This window comes from Myodes glareolus, chromosome X (genome assembly GCF_982192425.1).
Source record: "Myodes glareolus chromosome X, mMyoGla1.1, whole genome shotgun sequence".
Classification (NCBI taxonomy): domain Eukaryota; kingdom Metazoa; phylum Chordata; class Mammalia; order Rodentia; family Cricetidae; genus Myodes; species Myodes glareolus.
The window spans coordinates 72,460,090-72,478,986 of NC_142053.1; the positions used below are offsets into that span (position 1 = coordinate 72,460,090).

Below are 18,897 nucleotides of genomic sequence, written 5' to 3' on the forward strand. Positions count from 1 at the left end.
CTACATGTCATTTAGAAAATTTACTCTAATGGAAAAAAAATGATGCTCGAGTTTGAAAGAAAGGTTCTTGTTATTAATTCTTAAGAGACATCTAAAAACACTCCTTATTTTCTTGTTGAAATCTGAGTGCTACGAGCTTCTCCTTTTGCCCACACGACTTTCCTTGTAGGCAGGTGTTTCTGGCTATGTCCTTCCACCTTCGGGACTCAGTCTGACCACACTGGGATTAGTAAAATTGAAGCCTAGGATCTGACTAACTTCCCTTAATTGTTAGATCCACATTGGAAGTAATATATTCCTTTTCCTTTCCCTTAGCTTGTTATTAAATTTCCTATTATTTCTCTATTTCTTATTTGACTTGACTCCTAATCATTTCCATGTTTGATATATCAAACTGACCTTATCTGCATTTATTTTCTTGGGTCTCTGATTCCTGTCATTTTAGATTAACCTTTGTGTCTGTCGAACTTTATCCTACAAATCTAGATGCTAATGCTGCCTGTCCTCTCAGGAATTTGTCTACTACCCAATCTTCTTACCTAAGATTTTATGTCTTGTAACCCAACCTGAACATTTCTTGAATCGCAGTCCTGAATATTACTACCTCTTAGCTGGAAATAACAAGATTGTTAAAAGTCATCTTTAAATGATCATCAACTCTATCTGATTGAAAGATACAACTTGGTGTATTATTAATCCACTGGCTTTAGGTAATTAATTCACTTTGTACTTTGTTGTACTTTACCCCACTTGCAAATAGTGATGCAAAAGGGGTACAAAAGATGTGATGGATGTGATGGTTTGTACTTCAACACATATTTTTGGCCCATCCAAAAGTTTGAATTACTCAGGAATTTTATTTAAACTGCTTAAGATGCTTCTAATCATACATTTGGGAGGTGGAGGCAGAAGAACTGAGAGTTCAAGGGCAGCATGGGATACATAGAGAGAACCTATCTCAAAAGGAAAACTAGGTGTGTAGATAGCTGATAGGGCACTTGTCTAACATGGGGAGGGCCCTGGGTTTGATCCTCTCAGCACTGGATAAAAACTTATTTATATGTTTCTTTTCTGTCTCCAACCTTTTCTGAATTCTACATACAGTTTAGCACAATTTTGCTTTCGATCTTCTGTTTTCCATATTTAATTTAGTTTATATGTGTGTGTGTTTTGCCTGCACGTGTATCTGTATACACACCAAATCTCACACACCATGTGGGTGTGTGGTGCCCACAGAGAAGGGCCACAGATCCCCTGGAACCAGAATAACAGACATTTGTGAGTCATTGTGTGGGTGATGGGACTCAAAATTTTATCTTAAGGGAAAGAGGCCAGAACTTTTAATCACTGAGCCATCACTGTAGCTTCTTGTTATTTTCTTTGCTACCCATTTGAATGACAAAGTATCAGTTTGGATGCTTCTTCAGATATATTTTCATTTTTGGCCAAAAGTCTATCAACTAAATTTTTTTTTGAAATGAGAACTACTGGTCCCCTCAAATACTTGAGATTTAGTTCCTTTATGGGTAGATGGTCTGCCAGAACAAATTACAAATATTTGTCTTATATGTTGGTGTGGATTAAAGAGGATTATTTAAGTCTTCTGAGATGCCCTACACTTCGGAGTGATTAATAAGTAACCAACTACTTCCCAGACAATTTCTCTGTGCCAACACAGTCTTTTGACTAAATGATTCACTATGTATAAAATCTAAAATCATTTAACATGAGAATTATTTCATTAGAATCTACTCACTCCAGAATGTTTATAGGAAATCTTTAGCACCTTCCTTTCTGTAACAGACACTATTCAATTCCCATGGTACATGTATCTGGAGAAAGTATATTTATCACATTATCAAAACTGTCCACAGTTCTCCATCTTGTTGAAAATTATTTTAGAATTTAAACAAACATTAATAAATCTTACCAACTGATAAATTTCCTTTTCAGTAGCAATGATATTCAATGTGCTACCTGAAGGAAATCAAAGTAAATATGCAAGTCTGCCACAATATGGTAAAATGCTACAAACACATTCCTATATGGGTGATAATAACTTCGTTTTATAGTATATGAGTATGGAAGACATTGGAAAATCTAGAGTTGGGTGTGATTTGAATTCTGTTTGATAAAAAATGTCAAAGCATTTTGCAAATCCTTGATTAAAGAGACTGAGGTCCCTTGAGCCATAGCTTTTGGTGGCTTTTAACAGAATCAAAGCTTTCTGTCTATTTTCAAAGGCTTTTTTTTTATTATCAGCCTATCCAACCTCACAATATTCTCAGCTTAAACTCTGAGTTGGTCAAGGTGGTTTCATATATATATATATACTTCTCTAATCTTGCCTATTCATTTTTCCCCTTTAAGACAGTTGCTTATATCTTCTCTTAACCAACAGTCAAATTCCAATATTAACATACAATTCGTTCTCAACCTTCTGATGCCTTCATTCATAAAACAATGTAGATCCTGTCTTTAGTTTAATGACAGAACATATGATCATGTATTTTATTATTGTCAATATTTATTACATCTTAATTCTTCCAAATGATGTTGCAAATATTGTAACAGCAAAAACCCAATAAATTCTATCTCTCATGACATGCAGAAAATGTGGGTAATGCTTCAAGTGAGTGTTGCTGATATATACGACGAGGCTTGATTTTTTTTGTTTATTCCTGTAACAATGATCACCCAAATAAGTTTTTCTGTCAAAACGGGTTAAAAATAAAGTGAAGGGATTCCATTTCTTGCCTTAGTCATTACTGTCAATCAGTCACAAATGAGTACACTTACTCTTATTATTAAAATTCCAATTATTATTCTTATTAAAATTCCAAAGGGTCCTTGGGGACCTTATTGATTTTAATTACATTGTTTATATACATTTCAGTTAAACCCTTATGCTATCATTTAGTTTTAGTAATGGGGAACAATTTTGCTCAAAGCAAATCTCAAGTTTCAAGACCAGTCATCACTTGACTCAAATGATTGTCATGAAACTACCATTGGCACAGGGATGCTGGATGTTCACAGCTATCGATGGAGAGAAGTACTGAGAGGCCTCTCCATAGATTCAGCAGGTAAGTGCCGAGAAGAGGCAGCCCCACTACAGGAAGCCATCCCCCCCCCCCCACTCTTGGGTTCTGGGCTGAGGCCAGGGACTGTCCGGAGCTGATCTCGGGCTCCCATTGGCCGCTGTCTTTTGTGACGTCACGATCATGATGAGAATTGATGATCGGACACGCTGATTTCATTGTCTGAGGCGGCAGTGGAGACCCAGGAAAAATCTCGCGGAATCCGCCTGCTCTGGCCCTGGTTTCATCTTGGAGCCTCTGAACTCTTTCGTGACCGCACCACGCCCGAGGTAAGCGCCTAACCTGGGTGACTGTGAAGGGCAAAGGAGGACTTTCAAGACACTGGGATAATGTGCCCAGTAGGGGGCCCTTGGGTCTGTGGCCTAAAGAAACAGCCAATAAATTGATGCGGCTTCTTGGAAGCCAACTGCCTCTACCCTCTCAGCAAAGCCCAGCAAGTGCGTGAAATTAGAAAGGAGCTGAGGATGAGAATACTGTGGGTATTGCCTCACAGTGCAGGACCTTGCTCTGAAAGAGGACGATGGCTGGGACATACTATTGGCCCGACAGTAAGAGAAACTGGTGCCTCTGCTTCTGAAGAAAGGACAAGATTGAATTCTACCACTTCTAGATTTCACTGGACAGTAGATTTCTCATAGCCCCACTCAAACGCACCGAGGAAGCTGCGCCTGCGCATAACCACTCTGATTAGAGGGAGGGGGCGGTTCACTGCAGGGAGAATGGGCATGGAGATTGCGCAGGCGCCTTTTTCTCCTTTAGCTGGAGGGGGTGGGGCTGAGCTCTGTCAGAAGTGAACAAGGGAAAGGTTAGGGATTTGGACTTTAGATGTTTCAAGTGCCCTTTGAAGTGCGAGGATCTGCCACTGGTCTTTGCATCTGGCCTACTGAGTGTACTCAGCACCAAAATGAACCTGATAAATTTGAGAGAGCAAAATACGTAATTTCCAGACACTTAGGTTCTATGTAAAGGAATGAACCTGAAGATTTTGTAGACTAAAGTTCTCAGATAAGAAACTGTTTGTGTTGGGGGCACAGCAATTTTTCAAAGAATTTCAACTCTCAACCTTCAAAGAGTTTCGATTTAATTTGACATTCAGTAATTTTGCGCATCGCTTAGGAGATTCAGAGAAATACATTTTACCCACCTGTCTTTTCTTCATCTTAGCTCCATCTCAAAAATCTTTAGCCTTCACCTCAGATCCTTTCCTTCTCTCCTTTTCCTGTATGTTTCTGCTAGAACCATCTAAGTCAAATGTTATTTTAAGAGACTTTGTCTCTCCTTCCTTCATTGGGAAGGGCTATGTCAGTCAACTGTTTCGAGGAACAATCTGCCCCTCTGTCTTTGGTGAAAGATTGTAAAGTAGGATTATTAGTACCCCACCATGATCTCATCATTTGTTCCCATTTTACAGGGAAATCTGGATTTTTTCCAGTTTCTAAAATGAAGAGTTTGCTGGCAAATTTTCCTTCGACTCTCTTCTCACGACCATTCCTCGCTTACTCCTTGGTTTCATCTCTTCTCTCTATTCCTCTAATAACTGAAGGAGCTTCCTAACCAGTGTGCACCTTTGCTCCAAATACTTGATTCTCCCGACAAGACTGCTTGTCTGTGAATACTACTTCAATATTTTCTCTATCAAGAGTATTCTCTGCTTTCTCTTATCTGTTATTCCAATTCAGACTCCACATAAATGGCAAAAATCTAACCCTTTGGAATGGCAGCACCTATTTTACTTTATTCTTCACTATATATCTCCTAATGTTTCTTGAACAATTTTGCTTGAACAATTACTTCTTCAATTTTGCTTCTCACACCATTGTCACCCCCTTTACCTAGCTTACCTTCTATTCTACATAATTTAAATATTGTCCATCTTGGAAGCTCTAGTCAAAACACCTTCTATAAATACCATTCAAGTGTAAGTAACTCAATGACTATATAGATCACTTTTCATAAAATCTTCATATCTGTTCTTTTATTTATCATTTTCTTTTACCCCGCTGTCTACTGTGTCACTGTGCTCTCTCTCTCTCTCTCTCTCTCTCTCTCTCTCTCTCTCTCTGTGTGTGTGTGTGTGTGTGTGTGTGTGTGTGTGTGTGTGTTATTATATACTCTTTAACTGTACTTTATATCTTTAGGGGTTGGGAACAAACCAGCCAATTCTTTACCATCTTCCCACACACCTAGCTGACTAACGAAAACAGCTATAGACATTTAACGTCTTTTTTCTTTAGAAAACAATTCCCTGGGGAGTTAAGTAATATTGTTTTGTACAGAACTGTACACACGTAGCATTTTAGTCATCATTAGTCAGGCAAGGACTCCCCTGGTGACTAAAGAAGCCTGACTGTGAGTCACAGAAAAAGAATAATGGAGATACCTGCTACATGAGTGCTTTTTAAGTATGCCATGTCCTCAGAAACACGACCAAAGGAACATTGCCTCAGAAATAGTTTAGTTTGCCATTCTTTTCATTGAAAAGACACTAGTTAAAGATATTACATCTCTCTGTACCTCTTTGTGATCACATTGTATCATGCATCTTCTCTTGAAATCTATTATTAATCATTGTTTACTGCATTGTACTTTTAACTGCTTTATTAAATTGACTACCCTTGATAGTTTCCATTTGATAGTTGAACACCATGATGATCATAACAATTGTTATATCCCTTGGGATTAAAACTTCATTGTTCCACAGAGCAGAACTTTTGCTGGAATGACAGTGTAGTCATAGTTTAGTATAGAGGTTTTTGTTTGTTTTTGTTTATAAGTTTTCTTTTTTCAATTCCTGCTTCTTTTTGAGGCACCATTCTAATGTTTTGAATGTTTGTGGTTTGAGAATATACCTTAAAAACAATTCAGAAGGACACTACAATTGTTATTATAATTTAAGCTTTTAAAATTATTATGATATGTTATTGTAAGTGAACTATGAATGTTGTTTGTTATTAGTGAATTTCCTTTCTCCTTGATCTTTTCTCCTACTACATATATTATGCAAGTTCTTTCAAAGCATTTTTAGTTTATAGATAACAACTATGATAATTAATATGATTCTATTAGACATTTATTTACATGCCAGTAGACAGAATGATCCAGTTAGGCAACTCTGAATAAAATATAGGGTTTAGGGTTTAAAATGCTCTTTATTTTACATAGCTTAAAAGATCAAAGATGAATGTGTCATTTTTGCATTAAGATTCATCGTATAGTTCTTATATGTAGAAAAAACAGATTCTGTTTTCTTTTTCCTTTGAGTTGTAAAATTTGAAGTAGGAGGGACTTCCTAGTGATAAGCCTGTTCTCTCATCTTACATGTCAGGAATCTGAGACCCAGAGATGTAAAGTACTCTGCCAACACTAGTACCAAACATTGTGCATTTTCTCTACATTATCCTAATCTTAAGCAGTTTATCATTTTTTTAAACCATTTAAATTTCCTTGAAAACAGTTTCTAATATTATTTTCCATTTTAAATTTGAAAAACAGGAGACTCAAAGTAGTTAACTTGCCTATGGACCATACATCTAGGATTCCAATGTCAACTTCAGTACCCATGTGTCTATCCATTTGACTCTATGATTATTAATTTATCCATTAGAAAGGTGTCATAGTGAATTCTTAGTGGAGACATAATGAAGATCCAGGTCTCTGGTATCCTGGCCCAATGTGGTGGTGGTGTGTGTGTGTGTGTGTGTGTGTGTGTGTGTGTGTGTGTGTGTGCGCACGCGTGTGTGTGTGTCTGTGTCTGTGTGTGTGTGTGTGTGTGTGTATGTGTGTGTGTTGTATATTTTCCAGGAACCATAATATGTGTGTAAGTTCGACTGAGTGATGTATGCTTATTTTTGCATTAAGTATTTTCTTAAAATACAGAGTCTTGAGCTGCAGAAATGGCTCAGTGGTTAAGAGCATTTCTGTTCATGTAGAGGATCCAGATTTGGTTTCAAGCACCAACAGGGTGGCCAACAATCCATAACTCCATTTCCAAGTTGTTCAGTGACTTCTTTTGATTTTCATCGATACCAGACAATTGCAAAGTACACATGTACACATGCCGGCAAAACACACATAAAATAAAACCTCAATAAATCTTTAAGAAATACAGTGTTTTAATCATAAAAGATGATATGAGATTTTGCATAAAATTATTTTTTAAAAACACTGAATTCATTCACTTTAAAAATTGTCTTGTAGAAAGGATATTTTTAAAGAATGGAATCCTCAACATGATAAAAATTGAATTGCTGATGTTGATTTAATAATGGAATCACTTAAAATTGAAATTAGTGGTGGTATGTAATTCCATTGAGTACACTATATTTAGACACACTGCTCTTGGAAGTAAAAGGTGATGAATCTAGAGTAATACAAATACATGTATGTATGCAATTGCAATTAATGATAAAAGAGGCCATGAAATTGAAGTAGAGCAAGGATAAGTATATGGGAGGGTTTGGAGAGAGGAAAGGAAAGGAGAAATGTTGTAATTAAATTACAATCTCAGAAACAAACAAAAAAGATTTCTTTATACCTTAAAATGAACACTGCTGTAACAGCTACAGCTGTGATTTGCCTTAGCATTAGAGTACTGGACAGTAGCCTAGTAAAGTTAGACCCCAAGTTTGGTCTCCAACATTACACATACAAACACACATGCACACATGTGCACACGCACATACACACACAGCTGGAAAGTGTAACGTATTCAGAAACTGTTACAGGCACCCTGGAACCTTTCCAGTCATCAGTAATATGAGGCAATAAGGTAAAACTCATCTGTATAAATAGTCTTACTTGTGCCAGCTGGTAGAAAAAACTGCCTGGATTAAACCACAAATCTAAATACACTGAAGTTGGATACAGGATATTGTACTGTGTCAGTCAATCAAAGACTACATTTATGTCTGCCTTTCCTAAAGGTGTACAAGAGTAGTTGCTCTCCTTCATTGGTCCTTGTTTCACAGCTAGTTTTGTGACCAGCTGAACTGGTATAGGATCTTTACTCCCTTTATTTGTCAGCGTGACAAAAAAAAAAAAAAAAATTCAGGAAACTTATCTCCTTAGTTTCTCTTCTTCTTGGACTGGAGAAATTTTTCTTTGCTGTGTTTTAAGCAGTCTTGAGTATATGTTAGATACCTGTCCCAGTAGACATTTCCTCATGTAGACAAGTATTTTGGGGGTGCTGTTTGTGCAAGGTCTTATAATTGCTAAGTGGCATACATTGAGCATAAAGTAGGTTGTTATTCTAAACTATGCACTTCAGTGTTGAAACCTACTTTATTTTTCAAATGGTTATACAAGTATATGTTTGTGTATATGTCCACTAAATTCTCTCTTTCTGAACCTGTAAAGTCTATGACATTTCTATGTTTTTCCCAGTGAATACATTTTTTCTTACATATACACAAAGCTGAGACTTAGGGGAAAGAGGTCATTGTATGATTCTTCAATGTCTTTAAATGGCATAACGTAATAGATTCATATTCTTTACTATGTCAAAACAACCAATGGCGAATACACTTCTTCACTGAGTTTATGAAACAATGTATTAGAAGATTATATGCTTTCAACTGCACTAACTTATTGCTTTAATAATTTCCTATTTGGCTAGCTGAATCTGGTGGAATAGCTGCAACATTTGAGAAAGTAATTATCTGAGTTTTATCTTCAAGGTAGCTTTGCCCTTTTGTAGACTAACAACTTTCTGTGTCAAAGTCTTCATGAAAGAGGATGATTGGTAGAGATCTAGGAGCCTGTAAAATGTAGAAGAAGAAATATGTTCTGTATTAGTGGGAAGTATTGCATTAGATATCTGAATTTTCAGCCTTGACTCATCTCTCCTAGTATAAGATGACAGCATAACCACTTGAGTTAGTTTTTAATATATGTTATTTATTTCATTTAGATTTTTCACCTTTACATGTATTACTGGCATATGGTATCATAATCATGAATGTATTGAAAAAGTCTGTGTCTACATCATTTCTTATTGGGGAATAAAGCACTACAGACTTACCTCTAGCATCATTAAGTCATTTATTCTTAAATTTACTTTTCTGGTTGGGTTTAGTGTATTTGTGTCTACTAACTATGTGATAGTAAAGAACGCTCCATGGAATGAAAGTATGGGAATCACATGGAAAAGCCTTAGAAACTACAAATCCCTCACCCCACTGCAGACAACTGGCTCATCATCTGTAGTTTAGCGAGATCCCCCAGGCTGTCTATATTCAAGTTAACACCTGGAAATCAGAATCAGATTTCCTTCATTACTTAGACTTTTGAGAACTGGTTATCATAGACAACCATGTCTTTTTGTCCACTTTCAGAAATTCAAAGAAATATGTAATCAAAATATTTTCAATTGCGTATTACCTGGCTAATGTATGTCAGCTTCCTTCTATCACAAAGTTGATATTATTTCATTAGAAGGATAGCTACAATTATATAGTAAATTAAATTGTTGAGTCTGGATGAATCCACTTACTTTAATGATAGCAATGGCCTTACTGTTGAAATGATACTTATCCTTATTATTTGACTCACAAACAGAATGAAAAGAGTGTCACAAAAAGCATGTAGATAGATGTATTGGGGCTTTGCCAGCATTATTCAATGGAGAAACTAAACAGCTTTCTCTTTGTTGCTTAGGTGTAGTGCCATAAATTTTGTGGTTTAAGATAATATAAATTTGAAACTGTGGAGAATAGTATAACCCTAGCACTTGTGAGGCAGAGGCAAAGGCTGAAGAATCACAAGTTTGCTGCCAGTACTGGCTTCTTAGTAAGATCTTGCCTGGAAAAAATAATAACATAAATGCATTGTGTTATGAAATAAATAATTTTCAAATGATTCTCACTGGATTAAAATAATTTTGTCCATATAATTTCTATTTTGACATCTCTAGAGAAGAACTCATTTCCTTGTTTCTCTCAACTGTTGGAAGTTATTCACATTTCTTGTCTTACAGCCTTCTATCTTCAGAGGTGGCAATGTTTGATTAGTTCTTTGACATTTCATCATTTTTTGTTATCATTATATGAGTCCATTTTCACATTTTAGGACCTTTGTGATTATTATATTTATCCCATTCAAATAATGTAGAATAATTTTTTATGGTTACTGAAAACTAATATCATTTCCATCTGCAACCTCAAATATAAGCATATATAAGCAAAATCATGAAGTATTGATTTTCATCTTCTTGGTTTATTTCACTTAGCATAATGTCCCCCAGTGCTAACTATGTTGTTGCAAATGGTGAGATTTCCTTCTGTGTTAAGTTTGAATAGTATGTCATTGCTTAGATACGGCACATTTTTTTTTATTTAGACATTCACTAATAGACACTCAGATTGAGTCCACCATATCTTGGCTACTGTGAATATGTGTATAATGACAAGAAAGTGCATATATTAATTTCATTTCCTTGTATACATGCTTAGTAATGGTATTGATGAATGATATAAGAGTTCTATTTTTATTTTTTGAGGGACCTCCATACTGTATTTTATAATGGCCATACAAATCTAGCTCTTTACCAACAGTTTACTTGAGTTCTTTTTTTCTTTGAGGGAAATAAATCTGTTTCCAGTATTTAGGTAAAAAAAAAAAATGTGTCTGTTTGTATATTGTTCATCCACTATATATTTGTTTGCTTATACAATGTTACTTACTAACCACTAGATGGTGTGCTTTGAGGTATTCTTCCTAAATCCTAAAGAACAGTTTATGTACTGAAATGTTTTTGCCTCTAGGATTTTGTAGGATTATATAAAATCAGGAACAGGAGATATAAGAAATCTGGAGTAAAGATTTGGATAGTCCAGTTCTTCCTATCAAGACAGAATTACCCTTAACTCTTAATATAAGCTGTGAAAACCGAATTTAATAAGTATTAAAGAATGATTAAGGAAAGAAATATGACATGAACTTTTTTAGAACAAATTTTATCCACCAATAACATTTTTTTCTCAGACTAGAGTAAGAAGAGAAATTGGATGGAGTTATATGATAAACCAGTTTGAGAGAGGATGATTAAGAACATAGTCTCAGTATAATAGAAGGTAGAAGGACTTTACTTGCAGAGTTTGTTTAGGCATAATGATATAAAAAGAAATATACTTTAGTCATGAAAGATGTATGAATTAAGGGGCTCCATTAGTTTATCAGGCTGTACTATGAATCACAAGAGATTAGTTTCCTATATTCCATAAGGGGGTGGGCTATAGATTTATTGTATGAAATCAGAGCTAAAGATACAGGGAAATATTCAAACATTGGAAACTTATTTATGTTTCTGCCTTGTTCTGGAGTGTCTGTTTGAAATTGATCTTTCTCCTTTTTTATAATAAATTGAATGTTGTTATCCAAATATATGAAATATCTTTATAGTTTATAGGTGGTTTAATTTTATCATTAACACATGATAAATGCAAATGTCTTAAAAGCTGATTTATTATTATTTATGGACCATTCTGAGATTAAGGGCACTTACTTGCTGATACATTTTTCCCTTTGGTATAAACATTTCCTAAATTCTTCAGAATTTAAACATTAGAACTGGATATGATGGCTTATGTTGATAATCTCAGCACTCAGGAGGTTAAGGCATGAGTAATGTTATGAATTTTAAAGTAGGTTGGGATATATATTGAGTTCTAGGCTAGTCTGGGCTACAAAGTGAGACTCTATCTTCTAAAAACAAAAAGACTCAAATATTGTAAATTAAACTATAAATGTGGATATCTTTGTAGTTATTTGTATTTTCTTATATATTTTGTAAATCATTACATAAAATTGTCTTGCAATGTGTTCCTGTGCCGTAATGAATGTAAATGTAGCTTTATGAAGGTGATAAACATGAATAATTATACAGAATTTATGTCAAGACATCTTTGTATTCATTGGGCTTTGGTACTACTTGCTAGTTCCACAATCTTGGAACAGATAACCAGACTTTTGGACCTGAACATCCTCAACTGGGTAGTGGGGTTATAAAACATGTCTCATAATGAGTTTTCTTCACAAAACTACTTGCTAACCTACAATGTGGTATGTAAAGGGTGTTTTCTAAACTTAAAAAAATATTTAATTATTTTAATTTTTCGAGGCAGGATTTTTGTCCTGGAAGTAGCTCTGCAGAAAAAGCTGTCCTTGAACTCATAGAGATCCACTTGCCTCTGCCTCCTAAGTGATGAAGTTAAAAGTGTGCACCACCATGTCCAGTGAAATAGTGTTAATAGTCTTCTCTTAATGTTTATGTCACCATCTAGTCATTCAGATTGTGAATAATTTAATAAATATCATTCCTCACATTTCAAGGAGGATATAATTAAGGTACCAGAATGCAGAAGGATAGTTCTAAAAGATTATTTAAACCACTGTTGTTACTGCATTATATATGTCCATGAAGATTAGAAAGCAACAGGATGAAATTAGAAATAGAAGCTATTTTTAATGGATCATATTGAAATTCTAGAAATGTAAAGAGTATATGAATGAAGGTTAAATGTGGTGCCCTATACCTGCAATCTCAGCAATGGGGGTTATCCAGTCGCTAAAATCCAGACAGATAGAATGTATGAAAAACAGAAAAATGAATGAGGGACTACATTTTATATACAGGGGATTCAGCAAGAATAAGTGACTTTGTTGAAAACAAGCTACAAATCAGTGAAGCCACACTTTTTAAGCACTTAAAGAGAAAATGTAATCTGTGTACTGGGGATGTTAATAGAGCACACTTGTCCAGAATGCATGAGACCCTGTGTTCGATATCGAGTAGTACATAAACCATGTGTGGTGGAGAACATTTTAAATTCCAGCACTCAGAAGGTCAAGGCAGGAGGATATAAGTTCAAGGTCAGCTTCCAATATGTAGTAAGTTTGAAACTGTCTCAAAACCCTGAAATGGTGCCCTACAAGATGACTTAGCTTGCTGGCTTTGTTCACAGACCTGATCATCTCTTTCTGGATCCCACAAGGTGGCAGGAGAGAACCAACTCCAGAGAGCTGTCCTCCAATCTCCAGGCAGATAGGGGTCGGGTGGGGAGGGCAGGAGGGAGGGAGAAAGGGAGAGAGAAAGAATTACAAAAAACCCCAGAGGAATGGATTGAGGAAGTGGAGGGGAGGTGGGGACAGGGAATGGGAGGAGAAGAAAGAGGGGTAACTTCGGTAGGGATGTAAAATTAATAAATACATTTAAGAAACTAAACGTCTAATTAAGATAAGTAAATAAACACATACGAGTGTAATGCAATGTAGTTCTTGGCTACAAAGTGAGTCCTTAGTTACAGAGTGTGTGCAAGGTTAGCCTGGGATACATGAGAATCTGTTTCGAAAAATGAGCATCCCAAATTCCTTATCAAAAATGTCAAAGCAAAACACAGTTCTCCTTATGCAAAAGAAAATATTTCAGAAATGTTGCAGCAGCAGATGTATATTAATAAGAATATTTTTTAAAGTCCTTTTCCAAGAAGAAGAAAATGATATCGAATTGAAATATGGAGTTCGTAATAGTAAAAATAACGTGGAAATACTACATCTGCAGGTAAAAATAAACAAACTTTTCCATTTAAAAAATCATAGTAAGAGAGCACTCTATGTTTTTAATGAAGATTTACTGGAAGCTTTAAAAGCTACATACAAAGAAATTGTTTTAAGAATAGAATAAATGCTAGTGAGGGAAGAAATTGAAGTATATCAATGGAAGATTCTTTTGTGTGAAGTTGTATCATATAACTTAACATGGAAATAACTTTAAAAGGTATAAGGTATACCATTGTCTCCAAATAGTTAACTAAAATAAGGAAACAAAGTGATGAGCCGATAAGTTAGAATCAGCAAAACATTTAATGATTAAAAAACATGAGAAAACAAAGAACGGATTGGACAAATAGAAGAGAAATAGGAAATAATTAGAAATATTGTACACTTAAATTCAACCATATTGATATTTTGTCAGTTGAAAACTGTCAAAATATGCCATCTAAAAGACATAAACTGCCTACAAGTAACTCACTTAAAATAACAAGACACAGACAATTGAATATAAATGAATGAAAAATGTACCATGAAAAGGAAGTTGTATTTATATCAATATATCATGTAAAGAGAATCAAAAAAAGAAAATATATTATTAGAAATAAAGATGGCCAGTCTCATAAAGGGATCAGTTGGTTAAAAGAACATAAAAATCTTAAATGCTTTTTATCAAATAATAGTATTCTAAAATTTGAAGCAAAAATATAAAAAAGAAATAGGCAATAACACAATTGTATTCTGAGCTTAACAACTTTTCTTAGTATTTGCTACAAACTGAATCAAAAATTGATTACTTAGTTTACTAATACATCCCATGAAACAATAGCAAAATACATGCTATTCTAAGATGCACACAGAAATTTGATCAACAGGGACCATATTTGGGGATATAAAACTGTCACAAAGAAAAAAATGAACTCATAGAAAGCATGTTCTCTGGTCATAACACTGAAAATCAATAATTGAAATATGTGAGAGATCTCTAAAATTTTGAAAACAAAACATTGCACAAACTGCAAGGAAAAAAGAAGGAATTAACACTTAAAGGCAGAAATGTATTAAACTTAGAACAGAACAGAAAGAATTTAAGAAGACAAATTGCTATCTTTTAGAAAAGACTGTATTATAAGTAAATGTATATAGGGCTTAAGCCAGAAATTCAATGAATTAAACATAACTAATAAAATAATCCAAAGTAAGTTGGAAAATACCCGGCTTATTTGCCCAGACCTATAGTCTGAACACAGAGAAGTAGATGTGGGACTATCGGAAGTTCTAAGACACTCTCGGATACATGTGATTTTGAAGCCAGCATGAAGGAAAAACATACATAATATTTCATCAAATCTTACACAACACCATGTTTTTACATAATTATGTCAACAAGTTGGAAAGGAGGTAACAAAAAACAAATTGTCAGTGTCAGTGTCAAACAGTGGTTAATTAAGTAGTATATATGTTTAAGTATCTCAATATTGAATACCAGTATACTAATAATTCTAAAGACATTGATTGCTTTATTTAAAAATCTCAACTATCTGCTTTATAAAAAAGGTTCCACTGTTTGAGGGGTCCCTGGCAGTGGGATGAGGATTTATCCATGATGCATGAGCTGGATCTTTGAAACGCATTCTCTATGGTGGGATACCTTGCTCAGCCTTGATGCAGAAGGGAGGGCCTTGGTCCTGCCTCAACTTAATGTGCCAGGTTTTGTTGATTCCCATGGGAAACTTTACTCTATCTGAGAAGTGAATGGGGGGAGGGAGTGAAAGCAGGGGAGAAGGAGGGAACTGCGGTTGTTATGTAAAATAAATAAAAATAAAGTAAAATACAAAGGATCCACTTTACATTATAGTCACAGATTAGAAGTAAAAGGGCAGAAAATGTCATATTGTGACACAGTTATATAAAGAAAACTGAGCTGTACGGATTAATATCAAGCACAGTTGAATTCAGGTCAAGGCATAACACAAGGAAGTAAGATGACTTTTAGAAAATGACTATTAAATAAAAGTTCACCATACCAAAATATGTGACAATGCTAAAAGGTCCATGTGCTGAAAAACAGATTTCTAGAATATATATGGCCAAACCTGATATAAATAAAAACAGAACAATTCCATAATTATACTTGGTAACTTGATTAATTCAATAACTGTTTAAAAGGGTAGTCAGAAAAATCAGTAAGTATATAGAAGGTTCAAAATATACTATGAGCCAATGTAACCTAATTGACATTTTTAGATAACATTCATGCAGCAATACAATACAGTCATTTAAGTGTACATGAAACATTTAGCAAGAGAGAACACATAAACATTAAAAATTAATTTCCCAGGAAATTTCAAAAATAAACAAAAGCACGAAGATTGGTAAGGAAAGCAGAATTTTAAAAAATGACCATACATGGGCAAGTTTCCTCCTTTCTATGTAACTCTTAAGTACTGCTTACAAAGGAGAAATCAAAACCAGAAAAATATAATACTAAACTATAAACAAAGGGACGTTGAAAGTACCTTGAACTGAATGGCAACTTTAAATTGTTTCCACAATTTGCAGGACATGAGTGAAATGCTACTTAGAAATAGAAAGTGTATAACAGTAATTGCATGTATTTGTGAAAAATAAATCTCAAAGAAATGGTATAAGATCTTTCTTAAGAATCTGTGTAAAGTGGTATTGAGTTCAAACAAACCAGAATAAAGGAATGGGTAAACAGGAAAGAGACAGAGCAGAAATTAAGCATAAATGTAAATTAAGATAAAAAATTTTGAGAAAAATCAATGAAATGAAAAACTAGTTCTTTCGGATCAATGTAAGTGATAAACTTCTTGCCAAGCTCACAAGTAAGAGGAAAGAAACACATTACCAATACCAAGAAGGGAAAAGGTAAATCACTGCAGATTCTATAGTCATTAGACAAGTATAAAGGAAATGGGATAAATAATTTCACACTTTTGAATTTAGCAATTTAGATTAAATGAACCAAATGCCTGAAAGATAGAGAGTACCAAAACTCATGCAAACTTAGATAATTTAGGTAATATAGAAATGTAATTTGTAGCTTAGCACTTCACAATATGACAACCATGGTATTATTTTTCACATTTGTGTGTGTGTGTGTGTGTGTGAGTGTGTGTGATTGTGTGTGAGTGAGTGTGAGTGTGTGTGAACATATGTGGAAGTTAAAGCAAGGTTTTCAGGAATCAGTTCTCTGCTTGCACAGTGTGGGTCCTGGGGCTCTGACTCAGATCTTTCGACTGGTTGGCAAACACCTTTATCCTTTGAGTATCTTGTTGACTGTGTATAATTAAACTTGGTAATTTTAAAACATTTTATTTAAGATAAAATATGGCAGTTCTATTTAATCTCTTTTTTGAATATATATATATATATATATATATATATATATATATAATATGTTTTCTCACTCATTAGCTTAGAACCTACACTAAATAGAGTACAAGGGAACCACAAATATCCCTAAACATGTGGACTCTAAAGTTGTGATAATATTTAAAAATTACCTCAAGTGATATATAAAACACAAATGCATGAATCACAACTGGGGTTTATGATAGGAATGGAGGTCAGGTTTACCATTTCAAAATCAAATATCATAATTTACCATGTCAAAATATTATAGAACAAAATCATTGTCATCTCAATAGATATGCAAAAGACATGAAAAATTAGGTACCCATTGATTATAATGTTCCATTTGATAAAAATAAAGGATATTTTTATTAACCTAATAAGGGTAATGTTGATAAATATACAAATAACATTGAACTAAATGGTGAAAATTTTAATTCTTCCCTCTAAAATAAAACACAAGGAGAAAATGTTACTGTTATTTAAAAAAAATCACACTGTAGCTCCTAGCCAGTGTAGTAAGGCAACTACACTGTAATAAGAGCCATAAATATTGAAAAAGAAGAAGTAAGCCTATCTGTGTAAATGGCAGAAAAAAGCTTCTAGAAGTGATATGTGAACTGTGCAAAGTACTAAAATTACTGTGTGTCAATAAAATATCAATGAACAACTGGATATACAAAAATTAATAGCATTTATTGTAATACCCTACTGGCAAATAAGAAACACATTAGTATAAATTTAATATTACCTGTGTTTGAAACATGTACTGAAAAACAAGAAATCAAATTGTAACTAAATATATTAATGAATTAAGAGACACAATAATGCTAACATATGAATTCCATTAAGCTGATCTATTGGTTCAGTATAATCACAAACACATCACAGCAGGATTTCAAACTAATTCCAAAATTCATGTGAAAAGGTATAGGATATAGAATAGTCAATTTTAGGCGTAATTAATATAAAAAAGCACAATTAATAAAAGGAGAAATAGAAATAGACTTTAACAAAATTAAAATTCCTGCTCTGTGAAATATATATTCAAATGTCAATTAAAATATAAAATTATAACTACCCTTTCCTTCCACCAACTTGTTCCACATTTCCTCCCTGCAACCAAGACCCTCCCCTCTGCAAGCCCAGCACCTTACTCCCTCTCAAGTTCTTTTATTTGTTTTTTAAATTTTAAATTGAAAGATTTTTTGCATGATTATTTTCTATTCTCTAACTCCTCCAAGATCTTTCCTACCTTCCCTCCTATCCAAATCCACTTCCTTTCTTTCTCTCATTCATGAAAAAACAATCATCTAAAAATAACAGTAAAATAAAATAATATTTAAAATACTAATTTAAAAAACGTTATCAGATAGAAAGGCAGCCTTTAAGACAATAAAGCATACATAATTCAGTATATGTAATGAGCACTGAAAACTCAGTGATGATTTAAAAAATAGCTAAAATAGTTGAACAAAATACACACACAAAATACACAGATGGCAAATGAGTATATGAGTAATGTTCAGCATTATTAGCCACGAAAAAAATGAAAAGTAATGTAACTATAAAAATGTACAAATGACACACCTATTGATCACATTTTCAGTACAGATGAAGAAATGAAGTAATGTTACCTTTCATTGAATGTTGTGTTTGAAAGCATATGACTTAGAGTTTAACAAACACTTAAGCATATGACACAGCAATTCCACTCCTAGATATTTATGCAAAAGTGGTGAACCCTTATTTGTACAAATAAAATTTTATATAAATGTTCTTAGCCACTTTGTACATAACTACCAAAACTTTGGAAGAACCTAGATGTTCATCAATAAAGTAATGTTTTAAGGAAGGTATATTCACACAATCA

At 34.0% G+C, this 18,897-nt stretch overlaps 1 protein-coding gene across 1 annotated transcript in view; it reads left to right on the forward strand.

Moving 5' to 3' along the window:
- Positions 1 to 3,241: 3,241 nt before the first annotated feature.
- Positions 3,242 to 18,897, forward strand: part of Hdx (highly divergent homeobox) — a 123,541-nt gene continuing 107,885 nt past the window's right edge. The window contains exon 1 of the mRNA XM_048418029.3: positions 3,242 to 3,370. The gene's annotated coding sequence lies outside the window, so the exon portion shown is untranslated. The remainder of the gene's footprint in view (positions 3,371 to 18,897) is intronic.